The sequence below is a fragment of the Chiloscyllium plagiosum genome, unplaced genomic scaffold, assembly GCF_037043375.1.
Source record: "Chiloscyllium plagiosum isolate Xiang-an unplaced genomic scaffold, Cpla_swu_hap1 HiC_scaffold_14, whole genome shotgun sequence".
Lineage (NCBI taxonomy): Eukaryota > Metazoa > Chordata > Chondrichthyes > Orectolobiformes > Hemiscylliidae > Chiloscyllium > Chiloscyllium plagiosum.
Window position 1 is genome coordinate 70,706,524 of NW_028270152.1, and position 27,534 is coordinate 70,734,057.

General features: G+C 46.2%; 1 long non-coding RNA gene across 1 annotated transcript; it reads right to left on the bottom strand.

Annotated features, from left to right (window-relative positions):
- Positions 1–257: 257 nt before the first annotated feature.
- LOC148147987 (uncharacterized) lies at positions 258–25,749 on the bottom strand. The gene is made up of 3 exons (XR_015759277.1): positions 25,683–25,749; positions 9,815–9,955; positions 258–712 (listed from the first exon to the last, which is right to left on the bottom strand). It is a non-coding gene; the product is annotated as an uncharacterized LOC148147987 (long non-coding RNA).
- Between the last annotated feature and the right edge of the window lie 1,785 nt (positions 25,750–27,534).

Sequence of the window (27,534 nt, forward strand, 5' to 3'; positions counted from 1 at the left end):
AAGCTCTCTCGGACACCATTCTGTAAGCTTTCAATTCTCAGCCTTTCTGACACGCTAAAATTCTTCAGCTTCTTGGGATTTATTTTCCTCCCCTGATTGATTTTTGTTTTTATGAATCATGTAGGGACTGGCCTTACCCTCGTACTGCCCCATGTGATACAGTGCGTTTTAATTCTCCTATCTAGCAAAGAAACTACAAGTTGATACAAAAAAAAATTTCATTTATTACTTTAACACTATTAATGTAATAAAATACACTACTAACCAGCAGTTTACATTATAAATCTAATCAACTATCTTGTGACTTAACTTAGCCGTTGATGATCATATACACCCCACTGGGTCTTGGCCTTGATCCACTTGGCGATGATCATCCGGTCCTCATCTCCTGATGGTCTCAGAGGTGGCTTCTCTTCACAGTGGTCGGTCGTAAGATACCGTGCCTGAGGGTGGTGTTGCAGCGATTTTTATAGTTGGGAGTCTTCGCCCCCTTTTGTGCGGGTCTTTGACGCCCACCAATAGATCGATCAGTGCTCAATCACCCTGATGGGTCTGAACCAAGCAGGCATTGTCACGTCGATGGGCATTCAATCCTGGAGGTACTCTGAGCACATAAGTCAGGTAGCCCTTTCCAAATACAGTGGTGCATCGGAATCCGACTTTAATTCGTTCCAGGAGGCTGTTCCGATCACTCAAAGTTCGGATTCCAAAACTATTTCCCCATAAGAAATAATGCAAAGTTGAATTAATCAGTTTCTGGACCCCCAAAAAAAAATATTTCCAAGACAGTTTTAATTGCAAATATATATGGTTAAGGTAAAGTAGGATGAGTAAATGACCTAAATATCAAGTAATAATAATAAAAACAAGAAATAAATGTACTAACATGAAAATAACTTCATTTACCTTAGTGAGGAGAGCTAATGGTGTATGTGGGAGCTGGAGAGGAGAAAGGAGGGAGAGGGTTTACTGCTTGGAAGGTGAGTCACCTTCCATAGTAACATCAGGTAACTGTGCTTCTGCTGTTTGCTGTCTTTGTCTCTTCGTTCTCGTAACACTAAGGCCACTTGGAGAGGGCTGGGGCTCACTGGACTGGCTTTCTTCAGAGAACCACCCTTCCAAAATTGGCTGGTGTTGGCAACTTTTCTGAATTTTTCTGAAGTGGTCAATCACATTGTCATTGAACATGTTTATGCGCCTGTTGACCACTGCCTTGTTAGGATGCCACTTTTCAACAGTGGCCTGTCTTTTAGACCACAGGAAGCACAGTTCCTTAATTTCAGCACTGGAAATGTTCCCGCTCGCTCCCTCTTCCTCCTCTGAAGAAATTTCCTCTGCCACTTCTTCTTGCTGCGTCGTGTGGAGATGCTGAAGTTCTTCTGTGGTGAGTTCATTCTTGCGATCCTCCACTAACTCCTCCACATCCTCTTCACTCACCTCCAAGCCCATGGACTTGCCCAGAGACACAATAACAGGCACAACAAGTTCTTCGAAGCCTTCAAAGTCCCTCCCTGCAACACATTCAGGCCAGAGTTTTTTCCAGGCAGAGTTCATTGTCCTCAGAAACACTTCCTTCTATGCTTTCCCTCCAAACTCTGAGGGTCAGTTCGGTCTCGTTTTGTCACCTCAAAGCATCTCTGGAACATAGCCTGGGTGGCAGTAACCTTTGGGTAACTGAAACGGTGGTCACCAGATACTGGGGTTGTCCTCCAGTTTGATAGCTACAGAACACCAATGAATAGTTTTAAACTTTAATCCTCCATGCTTATTTTTTTTAAAAATTTGTCCACAGAATGTGGATGTCCTTGACCAGTCCAGCATTTATTTCCCAGAGGGCAGTTGAGTCAACCACGTTGCGATGTCCTTCTCTGAAGGTCACCAGTGAATCAGATGGGTTTTTCTGGCAATCAACAATGGTTTCATGGTGATAAGTAAATCCTTAATTCCGGGTTTCTTCTTTATTGAATTCAAATTGCACCATCTGCCCTGTCTTGCAGCCTGTTGGCTGGCTGTGCAGCACAAACATGCTGTGAGACTGGAAACAGTCCTACAGTAGGCATTGGCTAAAGCGTCAAAAAAATATAGAGAAGACCAAATTCGACACTTGGCTGTCACCGTTGCCAGGATTGTTGCTGGAAACCTCCACATGTCCCTGATCTTCTCCCTGTTCCTTCCAGGCTGTTAATTGTCATCATACATCCATGTGGAGTTCTGCAGTGAGACTCTCTAAATTTGGACCATTTCACAATGTTGTTGGGTGCCCCGGGACCTGACAAATTAGGGGTCTCTAAGCGGCCGCCTTCTTTTCATACACCCCCCCACAGGGCCGGGTCCATGTCAGGCTGACCGAGACTTGACTCCAGATTGAACACTACCTTCTCCAACTCCCCAATCCTGGATTTTTGCCTCTTTGTCAACCCCGTACACCTGAGAGAAAGCGCAGACCTGAGCCTGACCCATGTCCAACTATAGCCCTGGGGAGGGGAAGCTTCCTGGCTTCCTTCTCCAGCCGGCCCAGAACTGACGAAATGTGTCCAGGAACTGCTCGTCCTCCAGTAGCAGGTTGTTAAAGTGTCAGTACGCGGGCCTGAGCACTGAATGGAAGGAGTTTTGCCCACACCAGGTGATTGTGCACGACACCTGCCGCATGGAGGCTGCTGGAAAGCGGGAGGCGTACGCCCACAAAATGTACACGCGGTGGATTCTGGATGCTCTGACTCCAGGCGTCACGAAGGTGAAAGTGATGGAGTCAGGGTGGAGAATTCGCTGGACGTCCACCAGGTTCCCCCAACCACCTCCCCACTGCCAAACTAGACCGGGCACCGCCAAGTTCGCTGTCCTCAGAGGTTCAGTTGTAATCTCCCCCGAGGGCAACACACTGGCCTTTGTCGATGCAGGCGAGATGAATGGACACTTCTCCATAGAAATACGTTTGCCTCGGTCCTACAAAGTGAAGCACCACGCCCCCTCCCTAGCCGCACTGTCAGGTGAAGCAAATGGCCTGGCACATACTCCTGCCACATGGAGGCTGCCAGAAAGCAGGAGAAACGTATAGGCGGTCGATTCTGGACGCTTAACCCCAAGCCTCTCAAAGATTCCACCAAACATCCATCGGATCGAAGGATTTGACCAAGTTACCCCAACCTCCTCCCCGATGTTAAACCAGAGCGGGCACTGCCATAGTCCCTGTCCTTGAGAATGCAGTTAAAATCTCTCCTCCTCCCCCCCCGCCCAGGACAACGCACTGGCCTTCAAGCACAGAGGCTGTGTAAAAAGAAGTTTAGTGTTGCGACGAGTGTGGAATTCATTGATCCGGGAGCGTAGTGAGACCTTTACTGAGGACTGATCGTTCATCCTAGGTGAGGAGGTGGTCTGGGCTGATGGTTAAAAACCTGGCAGGGCTGGGGGCTAGGACTTGGTGTAGAGCTGGAGTTGGGAGTGGGGACGGAGACAGGCTCTGGAGTGGGTGTGGTCGAGGATGATGGTCTTCGTTCCGGTGATCTATTTATGGGCTCTCAGTGGCTTATCAGTCCAATCTTGTTATTTTTGCTTGATTCAGCACTCTGGCGTTGGTTCTATCTTCCCAGCTGATGGTCAAGATGTTACGAAGGCATAGTTGGTGGAACGTTTCAAGTGCCTTCAGACGTCGTCGGTATTTTGTCCAAGTTTCTGATGCATACATGAGGGTTGGGATCACCACTGCTTTGTACACTAATATTTTAGTGTCTGTCTAGATGTGACAATTATGAAAGGCTCTTATTTGGAGATGTCCAAAAGCTGTTCAGCGCGTTTAAAACGATGTTGGATCTCGTAATTAAGGTCGACATTGGAGGAAAGGTGACGTCCAAGATACGGAAAGTGGTCCACGTTTTCCAGGGCTGTTTCGCCAAGTTGAATTGATGGTTCTGTCTGATCTGTCACGGTTGATAAATGATCTGAGTCTTCTCCATAGGTGGATAGGACATGCCATAGGCGTTCCCTTGATACTGAGTCAAAGGCTTTGGTGAGGTCGATGGATGCCATATCAAATCAAAAGGTTGAAGTTGATCACAACATTTTTCTTGTCCTTGTCGCATAGTGAAGATCATGTCGATTGTTCCACGTGATGATCTAAAACCATCTTGTGTCTCCGGAAGGATCTCTGCTACAGACGTGAGCTGGTCGTTCATGACGAGGGTGAGGATCTTTCCTGTTGGTGCTAACAGGAAAATTCCACAATAGTTTCCACATTCAGATCGATCACCTTTCAATTTGTAGATGGTAATGATTGCCGAGTCTCTAAAGTCTGCTGGAACATCTTCATTTATCCAGATCCTGATGAGAAGTTGATGCAGTTAGCAATGAAGCAGGTCACCTCCAATTTTGTAGACCTCGGTTGGTATTCCATCGAGTCCAGAGGCCTTGTTGTTTTTCAAGGTTTTGATGGCTCCCTTGATTTCAAGTATTGGTACTTTGCTTAGGGAGTCGTCAACGGGCTGCTTTGGAATGTTGTTGATCAAATTCCTGTCAAATGGGACGGTTTGATTTAGAAGATATTCAAAGTGCTCCCTCCATTTAGAATTGATGTCAGCATTGCTCTTCAGAATGGTTAAACCATCTTTGCTTTTGAGAGGGGCTTGGCCCTGAGTGGATGGGCCAAAAATAGCTTTAGTTGCGTTGAAGAAGCTTTGAGTGTCATTGGCATCCACTAGTTGTTGGATTTCCTGAGCTTTCTTTCTCCATCATTGGTTTTTCAGGTTTTGGGTGCTCTTCTGGACTGCAACCTTGCATTCCTGATAATATCTCCTTTTGGTAGCTGATTGTTGGTCATTTTGTAAGGTGATGAAAGCTTTGCTCTTTTTGTCAATATGTTGTTGGAGGAGTTTGCCGTTAATCCTCAAACCAGTTCTGATGGTTTTTTTGTCTTGAACCCAGTTGTTTCTTTTGTTTCCAGGATTCTTCTATGGATGGTGGGATTTGTTGAGGCAGTTGTTTGTGAAGATTTTGTTGAAACTTCTGTACATGGCTGATGTCTTGAAGAACGTCAATGTTGAATTTCTTGATAGTGTTCTGGTTTAGGTCTTTCCTTTTGGGCCAAATTTTCATTCTCGTGGTGGACGAGATGAGTCGATGGTCTGCCCAGCACTCATCGGCACCAGTAACAGCTCTTGTTATCTGGACATCTTGTTGGTCCCAAGATTGTACAATGACGTAATGGATGAGGTGCCGTAATTGGACCGTGGATGCTGCCAGGAGACTCTCTGCCTGTTTTTCTGGTAAAATTGAGTGTTTTGTAATCACCAGATTGTGTTCGGCACATTTGGTGAGGAGGAGTGTTTCATTGGCGTTCACCTTGCCAACTCCTTCCTTGCCTATTATCCCAGTCCAGAGCCTATGATCTTTCCTGACTCTGGCACTGAAGTCACCCGAGAGAATGATCTTATCATTGTTGGGAACAGAGGAAAGGTTAAGTTAGGCGTAGAAGTCCTCCTTTAGTTCGTCTTCAGCGTCCAGAGTTGGAGCATCGGCGCTGATAATGATGGCATGTTGGTTCTTGATGAGCTGGACGAGTCATGAAACATTCATTGATTCCCAGTGGTTGCTCTATCAGCTTCTGATGTAAGCTATTTCGGATGGCAAAAACCTACACCATGGATTCTCTGTTGTTCAGGATCAAGTCCTTTCCAGAAAAAGGTGTATTGACCTTGTTCTTCCTTTCGGTCGCCTATTTTCCAGCTCTGCAGCTCTCACTCAGAGCACCTATGTCAAAGTTGAATTTTTGGAGTTCCCGCGGCCGGTCTGAGTTTGGGGCATCCATCAAAATTCGTCTACTCCTGGTTCCAAATTTCATAGTTTCACTTCTCGATGATTTACGACTGCACTAATGTGATCCCTCTGGACGTGGATTTCCAGACAGGATCGGGTGAAGCAGACTATTTTTAGGGCACCTTTTCTAGCCCCCACCCAGTTCAGGGTGAGCAGAGTGGACCCGAAATAGGGCTGCTCAGACGTGAATACTGCTACCGAACAACGTGCCTGCTTCTATTCAAACGTTGAGTGACTGAATCAAGTATTCACCGCTTTCGTGTGGTTCTTAACTAGGAGCTTTCAGCCATCACATTGTCTGCTCCCTTCACCCTCCCCTGATTGCCAAAAGACTTGAAGAGGTAACCCACAGAGCGAATTCGCCTGTGCGTGTATTTGTTTAACATGTACTTGAGGTTGCACGTGATACTTAACAAATCAACCAACTGATTCCAATGGCATAGAGACCATGACGATTGGAGCTGATAGATTTGTTGCAGCCTTCGTCCGCCTTCACAACCATTGAGTTTGAAGTAACTTCATCCACCTGTTCCACCATTGAGGCCTTGATTGGATTGTGTATCTTGATGTACACCATATCAACAGCTATACTCTCATCTACCTGTTGGTCACCTTCTCAAAGAGCTCACGATCTACCCTTCACAAAACTGTGCTATCTCTAATCAACTTATTCTTCTATAGCTGATTATAAATCCTTTCGTTTATAACCTTTTCCAACTCTTTACCCACAACCAAAGTAAGGCTCAGTGGTCTATCTTGAAGCACTCACAAGAGTGCCTTTTTCGAGTTGTTACATCACCCATCGACGTTTTGGACTCCAGCATCACCACAGGCCAAGGACTGGTGTAGTATTGGTATTACATGAGGCTTTGGTTAGGAGGTCTTCCATCAATCTGGTATCAGACTGATTGTGGTTTTGGTGGGATGGTGCCCCCTTTTTTTGTTTTTATTTAATTTTTGGTGGGGGTTGGCTGGTTCTTGTCTCTTGCCAGAGCTGGTGTGCGGTAGTTTGCTCACTTATCACTGAAGAGTTGTAATACCTCAAGTGTCAGTGATTAAGTGAGTCTGGATGTCTTTTGGGCGAAGGTTTCGAGTCCTTCTACACCAAGGAATTTCATGAGGCTGTTATTCAGGCCCAGCCACTTGTCTCGTGTGCCCATCACGAAGCCAAAGTACTTGGGGTCAGAGCCTCCTGTCCATTCCGTTATCTCGGCGTTGAGGTGTTTATATTCCTCGCTTTTTCCACGCCATGCCATTTCCAGCGCTTTGCTGTCATTTTCGTACGGCACTGTGACACCGACTACCGCGATCTTTTGATCTTTCTTAAATATCAGATCGGGTTTCCACAGTGAGCCGCCTTTTGCGAATAACCTGGGCTCCACTTACGATGTCCAGCGATGCTTACTGACATGCTTCCGCAACTGGTCTGCGATCTTATGGCATTTTATCCGAGCATTTTTGACAAACGGGCAGCACCCTGAGACGTGTGAGATGGTCTCGACTGCCGTTTCACACCTTCCGCAAGTTTAGTTTCTATTCGGTCTTCCCCTTGATAGGGTGGCACTTGTCGGGTATAGATTACTCCACAGCAGCAAGCTGTTTATAAACCATGAGGATTTCAGTTGGATTGCTGGTTTCACCCAAGAGTTAGAGATCCTGTTGTCTCTGAAATACTGAATACCTGCCCCTTGACATTCAAGTCTTAGCCATTTTTCAAATTCCCACTCTCTCCATTCTGCATACCTGTTGGGTGGTTTCTGTTGCCTGGCGTCCATCTCCTGGAGTGCTGGCAAGATGGCCTGGATGTGAGTCCATTTCCCTTCACTGCCACTTTGGCTGTTGAACAGGAAATTTTCAATTTCTTTGAGGTCTCGCAGTCCCGCAACGGTGTCTTCGTTGCATTCTCCTCTATACTGAAAGGAGGCCTGAGTTATCACATCACTGGACATCTCTAGTGTCTTGCGTTTGCTCTTTTTCAGGTATCGTGCTTGCTTTGAGTCATAGGGAGAAAAGTCTGGGTAGACTAGTTTCCTTGTCTTTGTGGGTTGATTGTATATCGCTCAGTTTCAGGCCGTCTGATCCAGCAGCACTGTGCTCGTTTATTCCCTTGATGGCTGCCTCAATATCTCCAAAGTTTCATCAAAGATCCATCATCTACGTTACCGGTATATGGGGCATGCTTGCTGATAGCTGATTTATGATTTGGTATTGACAGTTTCTCTCAGAATCATGCCTCCAGTTCCTCTTCAGGGAGAGGACAAGTGGATGAGTTGGCACCAGTTGGATTTGTAGAGCTGCTGTGTTGCTCTAAACAGTGCTCGATGTGCTGCCAATCTTTTCTTTGTGCCAGTATTGTTACCGGTCATTTGTGTTTTTTTGCCTGGTCTTTTGCCTTATTTCGCTTTTTCTGTCTCTCCCTACTATTCATTAGTAAGTTGGTAATACTCTCCATCAGTCCAACCCCTAGGGCCAGAGTGTCCAGGTCGTTCCTCGTACTGAAGAGCTCCTTAGCTTGTGTTAGCTGATCACCTACGTCCGTATGCTTAGAGATTGAGACTGGTGTTTGGCTATTTGGCACGGGTTTGGATCATCGGAATTATCCTGGACACACTCCGCCTCCGATTTTGAGAGAGTTATACTCGCCTTGGTTGGGATTTGGACCTCCATTGTTTGCAAGGTTTCTGCATTTGTCTGAGATTTGCTTGGGTGTTTACGTTTTAAGGATGCTGATGATTGATTTATTAATGAATTTGTATCCTGTAAAACTACAATTTAGGTTCCCATCCCCCTGCTGAATTAGTTTAAACCCAGCTGAAGAGCATTAGCAAATTTCCACCCCAGGATATTGGTACCCCTCTGGTTCAGGTGTCAACCATCCTGTTTGTAGAGGTCCCACCTACCCCAGAGTGAGCCCCAATATCCAGGTATCTGAAACCCTCCCTCCTGCACCATCCTTGTAGCCACGTGTCCTCTCTCTGTCTCTCTTTCTCTCTCTCTCTCTCTCTCTCTCTCTCTCTCTCTCTCTCTCTCTCTTTCTTTCTCTCTCTCTCACCTCGCCAGCACGTGTCACAGGTGACAAACCAACGATAACAACTCAGAAGGTCTAGCTCTATGCTCCCAACTTAGCTCCCTGAATTTCTGCCTTAACTCCCCATCCCTTTTCCTACCTATGTCATTGGTACACATGTGGACCATGACTTGCAGCTGCTCCCACTCACCTTCAAGGATCATGACAACATCCGAGACACCATGAACCCTAGCATCTGGGAGGCAACACAACATACACCAACCAGGAGTTTCTCTTATTCCCACTAAACCTCCTATCTGTCCCTCAACTATGGAATCCCCAGTGACTAATGCTCTGCTCACTTTCCCCCTGAGCAACAGGGCCAGACTCTGTGCTAGAGACCTGTACCCCATTGCTTAGCCTGATAAGTCATCCCCACCCCCCCAACAGTATCCATCACCATATACTTGTTATTCAGGGGAATGGCCACAGGGGATCTCTGCACTGCCTGCCAATTCCCTTCATCCCCTGACTGTAGCCCATCTGCCTTTACCTTGTACCTGAGGTGTGACTACCTTCCTGTAACTCCTCTCAATAACCCCCTCCGCCTCCCAAATCATCCGAAGTTCATCCAGCGTCCAATTCCCTAACGCGGTTTTGTAGGAGCTGGAGTTGGGTGCACTTCTCGCAGGTGAAGTCACTGGGACTCTTACCTCCCACATGCTGCAGGAGGAACATTCAACTGCCCTAACTGCCATCCCAACTGTTTTAAATTCCCAAAGAGACTGTAGGAAAATAAAGAACAACTTCACCAGTCCAGCACGCACAACCTTTTTTATTTGGTTAGAGGAGGAAGATGGGTGGGAGACACTACCTAAGTAGTGTTTCTGGTCACGCAGCCACCCAAATATATTACTTCACTTACTGAGCAGTCCCACGTCCGCTCCTGCTAAGTGTGCACTCTGCCTGTTCACCAGGTAAGTTTTTAAAGCACTCACTTACCTTCCCAGCTGCCCCCTGGTTGTCTCTCCTGCTCTTCCTGCTGCTAAACAAAAAAGGCCTGACCTTGAGGTAAGTCCTTTTAAAGTGGGAAACTTAGTTTCCGGCAGCCCACGATCCACTCTCCACTTCTCCTCGCTGTTCCTGAAAAAAATGGAGCGCACACAGGAAATGGCCATTTGCTTGATCAGAAGTAAACGCCTGTTGGCTTTATTCTTCAAACAACAATTCAATGTACACTTTTCTACTGCCTTCAATTTACTTGAGATCCTGGCCTTCACATAGGACAGCTGTCTTCTTAACAACCAGGTGCTCAGGTAAAATCTCAAGGAATATTAGGTTCCATGGCATGCGATCCCTTAGCAAGGTCCCACCTGGGTCACCAATTTGTTGTGCCTGTAACACTGAGTGTTTTAACTCTTACATCTATCAAAGAAACAACAAGTCAAGTGTTACTACTAACAATAAACAATAATATGCATTTATTTAACACACTTACGAGGTTGGAAGCAGTGTATGGGAGATCCCCTGAGGTAACGAGATCAAGGATGGTCTGGTGATGGGAGGTAAGCACGAGGACAGCGCGCCTGCGAGTTGGCGCCTGGCTTCACCAGTGCAAAGGTTGGTGTGCCAAACTACCACTGAGACCCCCCCCCCCCCCCTTGTCCACTGGTTTGGTGATGAGTTTTGGGTGGGAGTGGAGGATTGCTTGTTGCGAGGGTGAGGGGTTGGAGTGGGTGAGTGGAGTGGTCAGCTTGAGGCAGTCCGTGTCATGGCGGCAGTTGGAGATAAAGAGATTGAGGGCGGGTAACAGACCATGCAGAGTGTCCAAGTGGGTGGAGTATGTTAGAGGCGGGAGAAGGGGGTCCTCGGAGGGGCATTGGGAGGCCTGATGGAAGACGTAAGAGCGGAGGCGGCAGAAGAAAAATTCAATGTTGTGACATGTTTGGAATACATTGTTCCAGGACAAAGTTGACAGTTTCACTGGGGACTGATCGATCATCCTCAGCAAGGGGGAGGTGTGCGGTTCTGGTGAAAACACAGCTGGGGCTAGGACCTGGTGTGGAGGTGGAGGTGGGGTTTGGAGCGGGGACAGAGACAGGCTTAGGAGTGAGTGTGGTTATGGTATCGTGGGTGACGTCACTAAAGGAAGTGATGCACACCGTGCGGTGGGAGGGAGTGGTGGAAGACGACGGAAGCAGTGCATTTGTTGGCATCTGCAAGAGTGGAAGTGATGTTCCATGTGACGTTTGTGATGTCTTGGGCAGTGGCTGCGTGCTTTACAGCGGTGTCCCTTTGAGTGACATCGGTGGGGGCGAAAGTGGCTGAGATGGTGGCCACGGGAGGAAATGACGTGATGGGTGGAATTTGGTTTCAGTGGTTTTGGTTCTGGCAACGGCCGCCGAGGCGGTATAGTTGGCGGTGGCCGCGGTCTGTGGGGCAGAGGGGGTGGAAGTTTTTTGTCATCATTTGCCGGGGTGGTGGTGGCTGTAGCGGGGCCATGGCTACCGCTGTTGGAGCAGTTCCAGAGGCTAGGAGAAGGTCCTGGAACGATCGAGGAATCCCGGGTATGGAGGTAGGTACGTGAAAGTTTGGTGGACTCACGTTCCTTGATGTCTGATTTGCTGGAGAAAAAGCATTTGTTGAGTGTGTGGATGCTTCTGAGGATGAAGTACAGCAGGGGTCCTTTGCAGGTCTGGGAGAGTGTGCTCCTGAGCTGGGGCAGGGCTGACTGCAGGGTCAGTAGGTGGCAGTGGATGGCTGCGAATGTGGAGCAGAGGATCCGGAGGGAGAACCATTTCTGGAGGCTTTGGATTCGCTGTACATAGTTGTTGTCCTGGTCAGGTCCAAATTGTGATGGTCCGAGTGTAGTCTTGTCCCGATAAGCGGGAGAAAAATCGTTTCTTGAGTGAGGTCTCATTTATGGGATTAATAACTAGTTGCTATTAAAAGTTCCAGTGAAGTCCTGTTTAACCATTCCCATCTACATAGTGGAGGTAGTAAATAAATATTCACCCCCGTTTGCTCTGGTATGAAATCCAGTGTTTGTGTATAGCTCCCAGAACCTACAGTTCCGGAGTCAACTGCTCTGCAGAAGCAACAAAGTTATAATTTTAGTTTGTCAATCTTACGGAAGTAACTCCAATAGATCTGTTTCAGGCAAATAAGAGGGGTGAATGGTGATGAACAATACTAAATTTGAACTCTATTTGTCATTACAGGGCTTTAAATGTCTTGCAGACAACTGTATTTTTATTAAAATTCCTTACTGTGTAACGCAGAGTCTGAGAATAACACATTATCAAGACCAGGTGCAGAATTCCGTTGAAAATTTTGAGCTCTATTAATTTCCAATTCACTTACAGTCTGCAGCAGACCACTATCGATTGCTTTCTTATAATGGGGACGGGTCTATTTATATCTCCTTCACCATTAAAACTAGATCATTTACTGTTAAAAGAAGATTCCAACTCACTGATGCCTAATCAACAGGTCGGGTCTACCCATTAATTTCTCTGCTAACTTCCTCTTGTCCTTCAAAAAAAATTGAGGATTTTTAAATGCAGATCTCTTTGCTTCACACATCTCCTAAAGATAGTTTTATTGTGAACCAATCCTTTAAAACATTTGTAAAGAACGGATGAAGGTGTTGATTCAAATCCTGTTCCAGCTTCCTTTTGAATTGTCGATACCTGGTCCAAGGTGCCCTCAGTTATCTCCACCATGTAGGTGCAGAATACATTGCTCAGTGTTAATAATCACAGCCAGTCAGGTCAGTGGGCCATGCAGTAAGTGGTTGTGAAATTAGTGAACTCTCCCTCATTGCTCTTCATAGTTAGAACAATACAGCACAGGAACAGGCTCTGTGGACCTGTGCCACAATAGTTCAATGATTAGATTAGATTACATTACATTACAGTGTGGAAACAGGCCCTTCGGCCCAACAAGTCCACACCGACCCGCCGAAGCGCAACCCACCCATACCCCTGCATTTACCCCTTACCTAACACTACGGGCAATTTAGCGTGGCCAATTCACCTGACCTGCACATCTTTGGACTGTGGGAGGAAACCGGAGCACCCAGAGGAAACCCACGCGGACACGGGGAGAACGTGCAAACTCCTCACAGTCGGTCGCCTGAGGCGGGAATTGAACCCGGGTCTCTGGCGCTGTGAGGCAGCAGTGCTAACCACTGTGCCACCGTGCCGCCCAATGTTAAGTCCTCACCTCCGCCAAAGGTTTGACAGTAGAATTCTGGATACTTTTAAAATTTGTAGTCTCATCTGAAAGTTGGCGCCTTTAATAGTGCAGTACCCCTTTGGTATTGCATTGAAGTGTTGAACTTAAGCCAGGAACTTGGTGAAAGTACTAACCACTGAGCCGTGGTTCAGGCTAACTTCAGACTAAGCTTTATCTGAAATTTATTAGACTTATTTGATAAGGAGCTTTCATATTTTAGTCCAAACTGAAGGAACAGATTGCGTCACAGCAAATGCACCAGGTAACCCTGGACTTCCTTGTAGAGGCACTGAGTATATTCACGTCTCACAGGCCCCTCCTGGAACGTATCAGCCTAATGGTTATTTTATTCCTGTGCTCAGAATCTGAATCATTTGGAAAAGATGAAAAGTAATTCATTGCCAGAAATAGAATGATAGTTAGTTTCAATCTCTGTTCCCAATTTCATGAAGGCTTTTTTGTCCAGTAACTTGGTTAATTTTGAATTCCTTATGCTTAATTAACCAGTGATGCGCCCCACCCCACACAGTTTGAGGAGTGGAAAGGAAGAGTAGTTTAGCTTAGTCTTATCAATGCTCTGATCAAAAGATCAAATCTCATTGACATGCCACTGAGTACTGCACAACGTCACGTTAGATTTAGGTCTTGGCTCAAGTGTGACACGTGTCTGAGAAACATTGTTCTGGACATGTTCCTGACTGTAATAAGTAAGGTCCAACAATAGTTTTGCTTTGACACTGCGGGTAAGTTATGCAGGTGAGGGCTCCAGAGTTGATAAAGGGTGGCGCTGGAAAAAGTACAGCAGGTCAGGCAGCATCTGAGGAGCAGAAGAGTCGATGTTTCGGGCAGGATACGTCATCAAGGTTGACAGGCGCATGAGAGAAAATGAAGGGCAAATGGCAGTATTGTTTTAATGTCCCTGGACTAGCAATTCAGAGCTCCAAACGAATACTGTGGAGACATGGGTTCAAATCTCTGCATGGCAGCTAGTAGAATTAAAACTTAATTAATAAATTTGCAATTGAAACCCACTGGGTTCGCAAATGCCCTCTAGGTAAGGAAAGCACTTCGTGTGGATTATAGTAGGCTAGGCGGATTAGCCATGGGCTATATAGAGGTAAGGTAGAGGGGGTGGGCTTTGGTGGGGTACTCTTCAGAGGGTCACTGGGCTGAGCAGCCTGCTTCCACACTAGGGATTCTGTGAAAACTTCAATCTATGAAAAAATATGACTTGAGTCCCATGGCAATGTACTTTATTCCTGAATAGCTGCTGAAAAGGTCCAAGACAGCCAGTTAGTTTGAGAGCATTTAACGATGAGTGTAATGACAATACTTCAGAATCTCAAAGCACTTGTTTTTAAAAGGTGAATAGGAAAAAAGCAATGTCTCTGTGGATAGAAATTTAGTGACTGGCAAGTGTGAAACCCACAAATGTTAGACCTGTATAGTGTCAGGGAAGCTTCAAAAAAGAAATGAAAGCGATGGTCTGACTTCCTATAATGGCTTCAGTGTTTTCTTATTGCTCTTCATGAACAATTCAGACAGTGATTTGTAATTTTTATTTCTTAGATTCTTCCTTATCTCTAATCTGTACGTATGTCGCGTTACCATTTTGTTCTGCATTTAGTAATTCGTAAGCTCAGTCCTTTAGTTAACTCAAGAAATCAACTCCTTTATAGCGTAAGTGAATTTGGGGTCTGAGAGTAAAACATGTGCATGGGTCAACCAAGGGGTTGGTAACTAAAGAAGGGCCACTAGTTTCTCCCTCCTAACTCAGGCACTTGTCGTTTTCAAGGTATCTCTTCTGGAGCCAGAGCAAGTTGGAGGACCTCATCTGAGCTCTTGCTGGGGGCTGCTGCTACAACTTGAACCCACAGGTGAAATGAAAGAATTAAGAGTGGGTAAACTGTCACTAGTTTCTAAACGTAAAAACTGCAAAAGCTTTTCATGAGATTGTTTTGCTACTGTGTGCATTTGATGTCTGCACATGCTTAGAAGAACTTAGCTGCTGAGAACTTGACGTTCTGTCCGTCGAACATCTAACGAGCTACTTGGGATTAGAATTGCACCTGAACACCAGGAAATCTTGCTGCAACCAAGTGAGGGGGAGGGCAATCAGCAACGGCAATTTTAGGGTGTCCTGTCTTGAACTGCGTGAATTGGGGAGCCTTGGCCAGTCGTAACATGTCTTGCTGGCTTGAACAACTGGAGAAAGCTGGCTTGTTTGTAGTTCCCAGTGTATCCTCTGAAACTATATCACAGCAGTACTGACCCTGCCTTAGTGAGGATGCCAGGAATGCTAACGCAACTCCGGAGAGCATGGCAGTGCCCAAAAATGAATGGGAATGACTTTGGAAGAGCAGCAGCAAGGATGTGGCAGAAGGATCCTCATTCCCTCCCTCCCCTCCCCTCCCCCCCCCCCCACCCCCCAAACCAGGTGACAACATCCCATCGAACCTATGGCAGCAAGTGAGAAAGCTGCAGTAATTGTGATCATTTATGTCTGAGTCCACATTAACAGCTCAGTGAAAGTTGCGTGGCACAGGGCACTCTGAGATGCTCTTATAGTCTGAGGCAATTAATCCTCGGATGTTGTAGCATCTGGAGCGTCACAAAACGCTGTGTCAGTGTTCTCTTGAGGAAAGAGAGCAAGGCTGTTTGGCCTTTAAGAATAAGAAATAACCATTGCAGTCAGATATTTGGAGTACAGGACAGTATTTTATAAATAATTAACTCCTTTGAGCCTTGTCTTGGGTATATAGTGCCTTTCTCACCCGAGTGTTATCTTTTGACAGCACAATTTAATTGTTAGGATGGGATTTTCATGTTGCAGGTTGGCTTGAACGCTTTCCTTGCCAGTCATCTTCCCTTTGCTTAATTCAGTAAGCCTGCCCCTCAGTTACCAGACCAGTGCACGGTGCTGTGCATTGAAGCACGTCAGTTACGTCACTTTAATGGAAGCATTTAATGTTGAACATGACTGGGCCTGCCCAGAGTGGAACACAGTGTGACCTACATGGAATCTGACCTTTTCAGCCTGACAGCTACCTAACAGAGCTGGTGGAGTTGAACCTGTTCTGCAGAGTGGGATTAGCCGTCATGCTGACTGCAATTTGCTGCTGAGTAACAGAAGACATCTGCCTGAGAGAAGTGATTTCTAAGATCGAAGGCTTAAAAATGAGGTCTTCGATAGGTGAATTTCCAGGCGAGACTAAAACCAACCCAGGGGGATCGAACAAAGGATTCACTCCCACAGCACTCCAAAATATCCATTGGTTATCTGTCTCCTCAGTCAGTGAGAAGCCTTGCAGAACCCTCGATTTAAATTAAGTTCACCTTTGCTATCTCTTCTGCGAGTAACTTGTCTCTTTCCATGCACATGGTCTGTAACAATCTGCCCTGAAAGTTTGCATTACTTTGAATCTGAGAAGTCAACACAGCTCATTTCACATTGTCGAACATTGCACAATGTGTTACATGTGGCCAGGTGTAAGCTGCTCCAACCTCAGGCTGTTAAGCAGCCCAACTACTATTAAAGCGATAAGCCCCTCCCCTCCCAATTTCTACACTGACCAGTACTAGCACCATTCATGAGACAACAGGCTGGAGAGAACACAAAACCAGTTTTCTGTGTTGCTTGTGTGCAGCACAGTGGTTAGCACTGCTGCCTCACAGCGCCAGAGACCCGGGTTCAATTCCCGCCTCATGCGACTGTGTGGAGTTTGCACATTCTCCCCGTGTCTGCGTGGGTTTCCTCCCAGGTGAATTGGCCATGCTGAATTGCCCGTAGTGTTAGGTGAAGGGGTAAGTGTAGGGGTCTGTAAGTAATCTAATCTAAGTGATGTATCTAGACTACTTACTGAGCAACTTCATGAAGATTTGTGATATAACACGCTGATTATTGTTCATTTGAGGGCATAAAGAGTCATTCAAATACTTGCATTTGTTCTGAATATTCGCCTACGTTCCAGGAGCTTTGTTCCTCAGTTCTGTTCACAGGCTGCTGTTTCATCTTTCTTGACACCCCTAACTCATCAAAAATGAATTGACCTCTGTCGGAAATGACAGTTTAATGGTGGTCACAACCCACTGCTTGATGACTGCCTCTCAGCTTCGAAGAGGAAGAGTTGCCTCAAGAGGGGTTGGCACAGTGGTTAGCCCTGCTGCCTCACAGCACCAGTTCGATTCCAACCTTGGGCAACTGTCCATGCGGAGTTTGCACATTCTCCCCGTGCCTGCGTGGGTTTCCTGCGGGTGCTGTTTGTTTCCTCCCACAATCCAAAGATGTATAGGTTAGGTGGGTTATCCACGGGAAATGCAGGGTTGTAGGGTAAGGGGGTGAGTCTGGGAGGGAAGGTCCTCAGAGGGCCAGTATGGACTCGATGGCCTGCTTCCACACAGTAGAGATTCTATGTTGCGTGCAGTTTTTATTTTAGTTTTGTTCACTTTATCCATTCCTAACTGTACAACATGTAGATTTTGATGAAAGGTTTCCCAATGTCCATAACATCAAGCTCTGTGCAATATTCCCATGGATATTCTCTATAATGCTCTCAATTGTTCCATGAGCATAGTTTGAATTCCTCAAGAGTCTTAAGTAATGAGAAATTTCATGAATAATTCATTGATCCCTGCCCCATTAGCAAACTGAGATTCCTCCATTCTTTAGTAATGGAAATGTAACACAAGCTGAATTAAGGATATTAAATCCCGAATACAACACAGGCTCCTTAAAGGAGACACGGGCAACAAAGAACAAACAAGTTATGAGCAGGAGTAGGCCATTCAACCCTTTTGAGCCTATTCCACAATTTAACACGATCATGGCTAGTTTCATCTCTGCCTCGACTCCAGTTCCCTTCCCACTTTCTGCAATCCTTCAACCTGTTACTAATTAAAAATCTGCCTACCTTCAGTGTCCTGGCATCCACCACACTCTGGGGTACTGGACTCCACTTTGAGAAGTTTTAAAAATCGTTTTAAAGCTGCCGCCCCCTTATCCTAATACTATAACCTCTCATTCTAGATTGCTCTACATGAGGCAACATTCTCTCTATGTTTGCTTTGCCAATCCCCTTTAGTATCTTATAGACCTGTATTAGCTCTCCTCTAATTCTTCTAAACTTGAGAGAGTATTAGCCTAAAATGCTCAATCTCTCAAGACAAAGCCTGGCATCTCTGGAATTGGCCTCGTGAACCTTGTCTGAATTGCTTCAAGTAAGGGACTTACCTGAAGGAGTAGCAGGATGTCCACTGCATAAGAACAGTTTGCTAAAACCAGATTTCCTGTAATAGTATCTGATCTCTGGGATACTCAAGTCTCTTCATCTGGTTAGAAAGAACAGGAGTACAACAGCTGTTCACTTTCAAGTTTCAATTTTTGAGTCACTTTGTTAACATTGGTCAGCATTTGTTGGAGTCAGGAGTTTGATTTTAACCTTGTTTCGGACCTGATACGATGTGAGGTCATGTGATCTAGTCCTTTTGGCAGTAAGGTAGGGCTCATCACAGTGCCTGCTTTCGTCTGTGTCGCTCTGTGACTCCATGTAGCATTTTCTTCAGCATTGTGGTGCGTCCGGCCTGGGATTCCAACATTTGGGGGGGAATCTGGTCCCTGAACCCAGAGCCATGAAATAGTGAGTGGATTGTGTCTTAAATTCTCTTCTTCGTTTAACTTTTTTGTTATATTATGGTAGAAGCACTGTTGCGTTGGAATTTTTGTTTGTTTCTTTATCTAATTTATTACTTTGATTTTGTACTTCTTAAGTTCTGTAATGCTGGACCTTTTTAAAAAAAGATTTCCTATTAACTTGTACTCAAAAATGTGTACCTAGGCATCTTTGTGCCTAAAATAGCCCCATAAATGGCAACTTTTCACCGTACGTGTGAGCATATGTGACAATGCAGCTAATTCACATACAATCAGCAGTGTTTTCGAATGGCCTCTCTCTCTCCTAATCCTCCCATTGAAGCACCCATCGCACACCTTTCCACAGATTTAACCTACTCACCATTCTCAATGTGTATTTGCTTCATATATTTTAATTTGCTAAACTTGGTGACATCAACAAACCTTCTGTTCTCATAAGTTTAGATATTTTTCCTGCAGTTGTGCTTTTTTGTTGGAATATTTGCCTCTTCCGGGGCTCTGTAGCTGAGGGCTTGCTTGAGCCACTGACATGTTTCTTGTGATGTGTTGCATATTTACAGCTCCCGTGTGTCAGGCTGGCAAATTGAAATTACCGATCGCGCTCCAGTGGAAAACGGTGTGCGTACATCTGCAAGAACCAGATGTTACAGATTCGAGGCAATGCTCCAATATGAACGTCACCACCAAGGGGACATTTGAGTGAATTGTATTTCCTTAAAACACCAGTTAAAGGGAAACTCCTCAGTTAATTTGTTGCTAGATATTCAACATTAGAAAGGGAAATGTGCACAATTACTCATGTCATGTGTTCTGAAGAAGAATCATACTGGACTCGGAAAGTTAACTCTTTCTATCTCCACAGATGCTGTCAGACTGGAGTTTGTCCTGGAGGAAGGGATCGTGTTTTTACAGGAGCGGGAGGAGGTGTAGTCAAGGTAGTGGTTGTGGGGACTTTGGTCGGTTTGAAGTAGATGTCCACGTTGCGTCGGTCGCTGGAGGCATAGACGGGGGGAGGGAGGTGTCAGAGATGGTCCATGTGAGCTTGAGGTCAGGGTGGAAGGTGTTGACGAATGGTTCAACCTCCTTGTGGGAGCACAAAGTGGCGTCGATAGTCATCAGTGTAGGAGAGGAAGAGAGGGTGCAACTGTGGAAGAAGGACTGTTCCATGTATCCAACGAAGAGAGAAGCTTAGTAAGGGCCTATGTGGTTGTCCATGGCTACCCCTCTGGTCTGTAGCAAGTAGGAGGATTCAAATAAGTTGTTGTGGAGAGGGCCAGTTTAGCCAATTGAATGAGTGTGTCAATAGAAAGGTACTAGTTGGGTTGGAGGGACAGGGAGAAACGGAGGGATTGGAGGCCACTGTCCCCGGAGTGGGTCGCACCTGGCCGCCCAGGCGCTTCCAACCAGAAGCGAGAGCCCCTCACCTCCCCACCCTCACCAGGTGATAAAATAATAAGAATCAGGGAGCACGTGGGTGGTGTCCTGAATGTATGTGGGGGTTCCCAGACCAAGGGAGGCAGGACAGAGTAGAGAGATGAGGAGATGAGTTCAGTTGGGGCAGGAGCAGGCGGAGACAGTTGGTGAACTGGGGCAGTCAGGTTGTGGAGTTTGGGTAAGAGGTGGAACCGAGCGGTGCAGGGTTGGGGAACTGAAGAGGTCGGGGTGCCATACTGCCACCCACCTCCCCGTCAGTTGGTTTGATGGTGGATTCAGAGGGCTGTGCGTTGCGTGGGTGAGAGGGGTGGACAGGTTGAGGCGGTCAGTGTGGCAACGGCAGTAGAGATAAAGAGGTCGAGGGCGGGCAAGAGGCCAGCATGTGATGTCCAAGAGGGTGGAGTGTGTTGGAGGCGGGGGAAGAGGTCCTCGGAGGGTGGGTGGGAGTACTGATTGAAGAAGCAAGCACGGAGGGGGCAGAAGAAAAGTTGAATATCGCAACGCGTGTGTAATTTGTTGACCTGGGAACATAGTGGGATGAAGGTAAGACATTTACTGTGAACTGACCATTCATCATCAGTGAGGGGGCAGGTCTGGGGGAATGGTAAATACCCGGCTGGGCTGGGGGCTGGGGCTTGGTGCAGAGTTGGAGATTTCTGTGGAGTGGAGGCAGTTGTGTGTAGTCACCGGAGGAAGTGATATGGACGGTGACGGTCACGGCAGCGAAAGTGATGTCTCCAGCGGCAACTGCAGGGATAGAAGTGAAGTTCCCTATTCGCGGAAGCTGTGCTGGCGGCGGCAGCATGGGTGGTGGTGTTTCGGTGAGTGGGGGTGGGGGTGCGGAAGTAGTGTTAGAGGTGGGAGCCGCGGGGGCAGAAGTGACATGGCGGGCAGCGTTCACAGAGGCAGTATGGTCAGCAGTGGCTGCAGTTGGCTGGGCTGCAGACGCAGAAGTGACATCGTCATATAGCGGCCGCATGGATAATGGCGTCGAACGGGTTACGGAGGGGCCGGGGGGGGAGGGAATGATTTGCAGTGGTTGAAGATTCCTGGGTTTGGAGGTAACTGTGATAAGAGTTTGGCGTACTTGTGTTCCTTCATGCCTGATAAGACTGGAGAAAAAGGGTGTGTGTAGATCCTTCTCAGGATGAAGAACAGCAGGGTTCCATTGCAGGTGTGGGAGAGTGTGGCCCTGAGCTGGGACAGGCCTGACTGCAGGGAGAGTAGGTGCTGGCATATGGCTGCGAGTGAGGAGCGGGAGGATCCATTTCTCGGGCTCTGGATTTGCTGTAGGTCGCGGTTGTTCTAGTTTGATCCAAACTGAGGCAGTCTGAATGTTGTCTGGCATCTATGGAGAGGGGTTAAGTCGGTTGCATGGGCTGCTGCTGAGGAAGGAGACATGGCTGTAGTAACGATGTGGTTGAAGAGCAGAGGAGATGACGGTGGGAGGAAAGGGGGGTTTGCAGTGGTAAAACATTGCAGAGTTAATGGATTAGTGACTTTAGTTTGACATCATAACGTGGGATATCTCAGACCGATGATCCATCATCCGCCTCCTGCACCCACCCCCTCACTCAACCCTTGATCTTAGAACACATTGGCCAAGGGGCTGTAAAATTCCACCCTTTCAGGGTTGTGAATAATGTAGGAAACAGTTTCCTTTTTGTGGGATCCTTCAGTGCACGATGGGACAACGATCAGCTAATGGTTTAGATGTATGACAGCTCTCTGTTGACTTTTCAGACTTCATAATGGCCCAGCGTCAGGGAACCACAAGCCTTCATTCAGTGACCTGCCATGCCGTTTCTGGTCAGTAGAGGTCCCCGGTGTAGTGTCCTATCCAGCTGCTGCTCGGGCTGCACCAAGACTCCTCAAGGTGCTGGGCCAAGTACACTCGATGAGCTATGTTTGGCCATGTTGGGGACCTTCCCCCCCAAGACATCAGCGTGGGGGGCTGGGGTGGATGACAACTTCGGGTGGAAAAGTTGACGGTAAATGGCGACTTATAAACTGGGAACGGAGGTTTTCAGATCCGAAAGGAATACGTGGGGAGATCACAGTGGGTCAGGATGTGGGGAATCAGAGGCCTGAGGAGGGATAGGTCCGAGTGGGGGTGAACACGAGAATATCGTCTGATTGCAGGATTTGCCCAGACAGCCACACTAGAGAGCGGTGCTAGTGCTTCATATGTCTCAGCATTAAATTTAGGATTAAGAGTCGGTCATTCGGCCCTTCAACCCTGCTCTTGTCATTTGAACAATAATTGCTGATCCTCTGTGTCAGTGCTACATTATCCACTTTCTCCCTATGCTTTTAAAATCCACAACTATATCAATGCCGGATTTTTAAAAAATTTTTAAAATTTATTCCCCCTCAGAATTTGTATTTAAGAATCTGTACCTAGGTATCTTTGTACCAAAGTTGACCGTAAATGGCGACTTATAAACTTTTCACTGTACTGATATGAGTACAAGATAATAAAGCTAATACAATTCATTCTCTCTCTTGAAATTATTATTTTAATAATGGAGAATAATTCTCTAAGAATAACTGTGAGATGCAGTTCACCCTTCTCTGTTCAAGATGGAAGTGAGTGGGTCAGTGTTGGGATCCTGAATTTTAAATCTAAACTACCCACAACAACTAAATTGTAGCCCTATCCCCCAATCAGCACCAGAAAAGGAAAGGGTACTATCTCACCCAGAATGTAGCTACATTTCACACAAGGTGCAAGACAGTGTCACCCCCAGGAAAGCAGGAATATCACTGGGAGCTGACCCCGCACTACTAGGAAGATTTTGATTTGGAAAAAGTAATTGCCAGTGACGGATAGATCTGGATCAATCATTGGTTAAGTCCAGGAACCCTGCTTTTTGATTGCTTTGTTCAGTTTTGTGTGTGTGTGTGATAGCTGTCTGCCAATCAGCCTTTGATCGTCAAAGATCAAAGGGGAGCTGAATAATGCACAAAAAGTGAGTCTTTCCCCGCATCTTGGCTAATGTTCAAGCTTCCGTGTTACAGACACTCACTTAACATGCACTGTTACTGGGAAAAGGGAATGCAAGAAGATTTTGGAACAAAATTGACTAAAATAAATGTAGTGAATTAATCTGCTTCAAAGGTCATGTATTTTCCCCTTTGAAGAATAAAGAAGGATGGGTGTTAAAATGTGAGTTTTATCTCTGGTGGAGGGTACGAGTGGGATTAATTTGAAAAATTGTATCATGAGTACCGAAATACAGTGGGAAGCTTTGTTTTGTGAGCAGTACAGGCAGATGTTTAACAAACAGGAGTTTATAACACAGTGAGGCCTACATGGTTACAGCTGCACAGAGATGCAGAAAGCAAGGTCAACATGATTTGAACTTAGGTCCATTAATCCACCTAATAACAGCAGGGAAGAAGATATCCTTGAACCTTTTAATACATGTCATAGAGATGTACAGCATGGAAACAGACCCTTCGATCCAACCAGTCCATGCCGACCAGATATCCCAACCCAATCTAGTCCCACCTGCCAGCACCCGGCCCATATCCCTCCAAACCCTTCCTATTCCTATACACATCCAAATGGCTCTTAAATGTTGCAATTGTACCAGCCTCCACCACTTCCTCTGGCAGCTCATTCCATACTCGTACCACCCTCTGCGTGAAATAGTTGCCCCTTAGTTCTATTTTATATCTATCCCCATTCACCCTAAACCTATGCCCTCTAGTTCTGGACTCCCCGATCCCAGGGAAAAGACTTTGCCCATTTATCCTATCCATGCCCCTCATAATTTTGTAAACCTCTAAGGTCAGCCCTCATCCTCCGACGCTCCAGGGAAAACAGCCCCAGCCTGTTCAGCCTCTCCCGATTAGCTCAAATCCTCCAACCCTGGCAACATCCTTGTAAATCTTTTCTGAACTCTTTCAAGTTTTGCAACATTTTTCCGATAGGAAGAAGACCAGAATTGCACGCAATATTCTAACAATGGCCTAACCAATGTCCTGTACAGCCGCAACATGACCTCCCAACTCCTGTACTCAATACTCTGACCAATAAAGGAAAGTATACCAAACGACTTCTTAACTATCCTATCTACCTATATCTCCACTTTCAAGGAGCTACCTAGGACCTTACCATTAAGTGTATAAGTTCTGTTGAGATTTGCTTTCCCAAAATGCAGCACCTCTCATTTATCTGAATTAAATTCTGTTGCCACTTCTCAGCCCATTGGCCCATCTGGTCCAGATCCTGTTGTAATCTGAGATAACCCTCTTCGCTGTCCACTACACCTCCAATTTTGGTGTCATCTGCAAACTGACTAACTGTACCTCTTATGCTCGCATCCAAATCATTTATGTAAATGACAAAAAGTAGAGGGCCCGGCACCGATCCTTATGGCACTCCACTGGTCACAGGCCTCCAGTCTGAAAAACAACCCTTCACCACCACCCTCTGTCTTCTACCTTTGAGCCAGTTCTGTATCCAAATGGCTAGTTCTCCCTTTATTCCATGAGATCTAACCTTGCTAATCAGTCTCCCATGGGGAACCTTGTCGAACGCCTTACTGAAGTCCATATAGACCACATCTACCACTCTGCCCTCATCAATCCTCTTTGTTACTTCTAAAGACTCAATCAAGTTTGTGAGACATGATTTCTCACGCACAAAGCCATGTTGACTATCCCTAATCAGTCCTTGCCTTTCCAAATACATGTACATCCTGTCTCTCAGGATTCCCTCCAACAACTTGCCCACCACTGAGATCAGGCTCACCGGTCTATAGTTCCCTGGCTTGTCTTTATTGCCCTTCTTAAACAGTGGCATCATGTTCGCCAATCTCCAGTCTTCCGGCACCTCACCTGTGACTATCGATGATACAAAAATCACAGCAAGAAGCCCAGCAATTACCTCTCTAGCTTCCCAGAGTTCTCGGGTTCACCTGATCAGGTCCTGGGCATTTGTCCACCTTTAACCGTTTCAAGACATCCAGCACTTCCACCTCTGTAATCTGGTCATTTTGCAAGATGTCACCATCTATTTCCCTACAGTCTATATCTTCTATATCCTTTTCCACAGTAAATACTAAATGAATATTTTGCATCAGTATCTCTCCCATTTTCTGTGGCTCCACACAAAGGCCGCCTTGCTGATCATTGAGGGCCCTATTCTCTCCCTAGTTACCCTTTTGTCCTTAATATATTTGTAAAAACCCTTTGGATTCTCCTTAATTCTATTTGCCAACACGATCTCATTAGTTAGGAAGCCAAATGCAATGTCAGCATTTATTTCCAGAGGATTGGAATATAAAACCAGCGAGAGTCAGAGGGAGAAGCAGAGCATTGAGTATAAAAACTAACTTAGCTTGGGGATTCGCGGCCTTGTTTCTAGGGAGCAGAGATCCACACAAATGCAGGTGGAACGTGCTAATTCCACACAGTCGCCTGAGGTTGTAATCAAACCTGGGTCCCTAGCACTATAAGGAAGCAATGCTAATCACTGAGACACTGTGCAACCCCATTATTGTGATGGTAAATTCAGTGACTGGATTCAGTACTTACCCCTCCAGTAGACACATTAGACTGTGGTCTATTCTGACAAGTTGGATCAAAGAAAGTTCCCTTTCACTATCTTTGAAGAGAACAGCAACCTTTTCCAGCACTGGGAACTGAAAGCACAATTTTTTTTTATTGTATTACACGAACAGATTATAACCACACAGTCCAGCCCTTCATTTCAGTAACGTGAGAACAGTGGGGATTCATCAGTTTCAGACTTCATGGGACTATACAGATATTTATTTTCCCCACAGTCAACGAGTACGGTCTTGTATTAGAATTCCACACCAAAGCTGATAATGTGTGTTTTGTACTTTTGTGATCTAGCCCCTCATTGAAGCCTGCTTCCAACCCATACCTTCTGGCCATATATAGGATTTTCAGATGAATCATTAAAGCCCATGATCACAGGATCGCATGAAGGATCCTTGCTTTATTTTTTAGTCATTCTGAAGATGTGGGCATCGCTGGCTAAGCCAACGTTTGTTTGCCCTCCCTAACTGCGAGGGTGGCATGTGTGCATGCTGCTTGAACCATTGCAGTGCTTGCACTGTAGGAACACCCACAATGCTGTTAGAAAGCGAGTCCAAAGATTTTGACTCAGCAACACTGAAGGAATGACATACTTCCATGTCAGCATAGCGAGTGACTTGCAGTTGAACTTGGTGGTATTCCCATCTATGTGCTACCCTTTTCCTCCTAGAGTCATAGAGATGTACAGTATGGAAACAGACCCTTCAGTCCAACCTGTCCATGCCAACCAGATATCCCAACCCAATCTAGTCCCACCTGCCAGCATCCGGCCCATATCCCTCCAAACCCTTCCTATTCATACACCCATCCAAATGCCTTTTAAATGTTGCAATTGTACCAGCCTCCACCACATTCTCTGGCAGCTCATTCCATACCCAGAAAGGTGCTGTCAAGAGGAGCCTTGTTGAGTTGCTGCAATGCATCTCATAGATGGTACACACTGTTACTGAGCGTTAGTGGTGGATGTGGCGCCAATCAAGCTGGCTGCTTTGTCTTGTTTGGTGTTAAGCTTCTTGAGTGTTGCTGGAGCTGCACCCATCTAGATATTCCATCACACCCTTGACTTGCTAGTTGTGTATATTGGACAGGCTTTGGGCAGTCAGGAGGTGAATTATTGACATGTAATTCACGGGCTCTGACCTTTTTCTGTAATTTCGGTCAATGGTAACCCCCCCCCCCCCCCGGGCTGTTGCTAGTGGGGGGTTCAATGATGGGAATGCAATTGAATGTCAAGGAGCGGTGGTTAGCTTGCCTCATATTGGAGATGGTCATAGCCTGGTGTTTGTGTGGTAAGAATGTTACTTGTTACTGGTCAACCCAGGCTGGATATTGTCCAGATCTTTGGACACCGGACTACTTCTGTACTTGAGCAGTCGCGGATGATGCTGACTACTGTGCAATCATTGGCGAGTATCCCTATTTCTAACTTTATGATGGAGGGAAGGTCATTGCTGAAGCAGCTGAAGATGGTTGGGCCCAGGACACCTTCCAGAGGAACTCCTGTAAGTATGTCCTGGAGTTGAGATGACTGACCTCCGACAACCATGACCATCTTCCTATGTGCCAGGTACAATTCTAACCAGTGCAGACACCTACTGCTGCTACACCTGTGCTGAAAGGGATTACATATCACAATTATTTCTTTGGCTGTAGCAGTCTTTGGCAGGCTCTGAAACTGTGAAAGGTACTATATAAATGCAAATTCCATCTTTCCTTCCAGGCTTGCTAATCACATCGTAGGCTCTTACCCGGTCAACACGATGATTAGGCCGGGTTTCCAACCTTGCTGCTTCAGACCCAAATCTGGGTCTCTGGTCGTGAG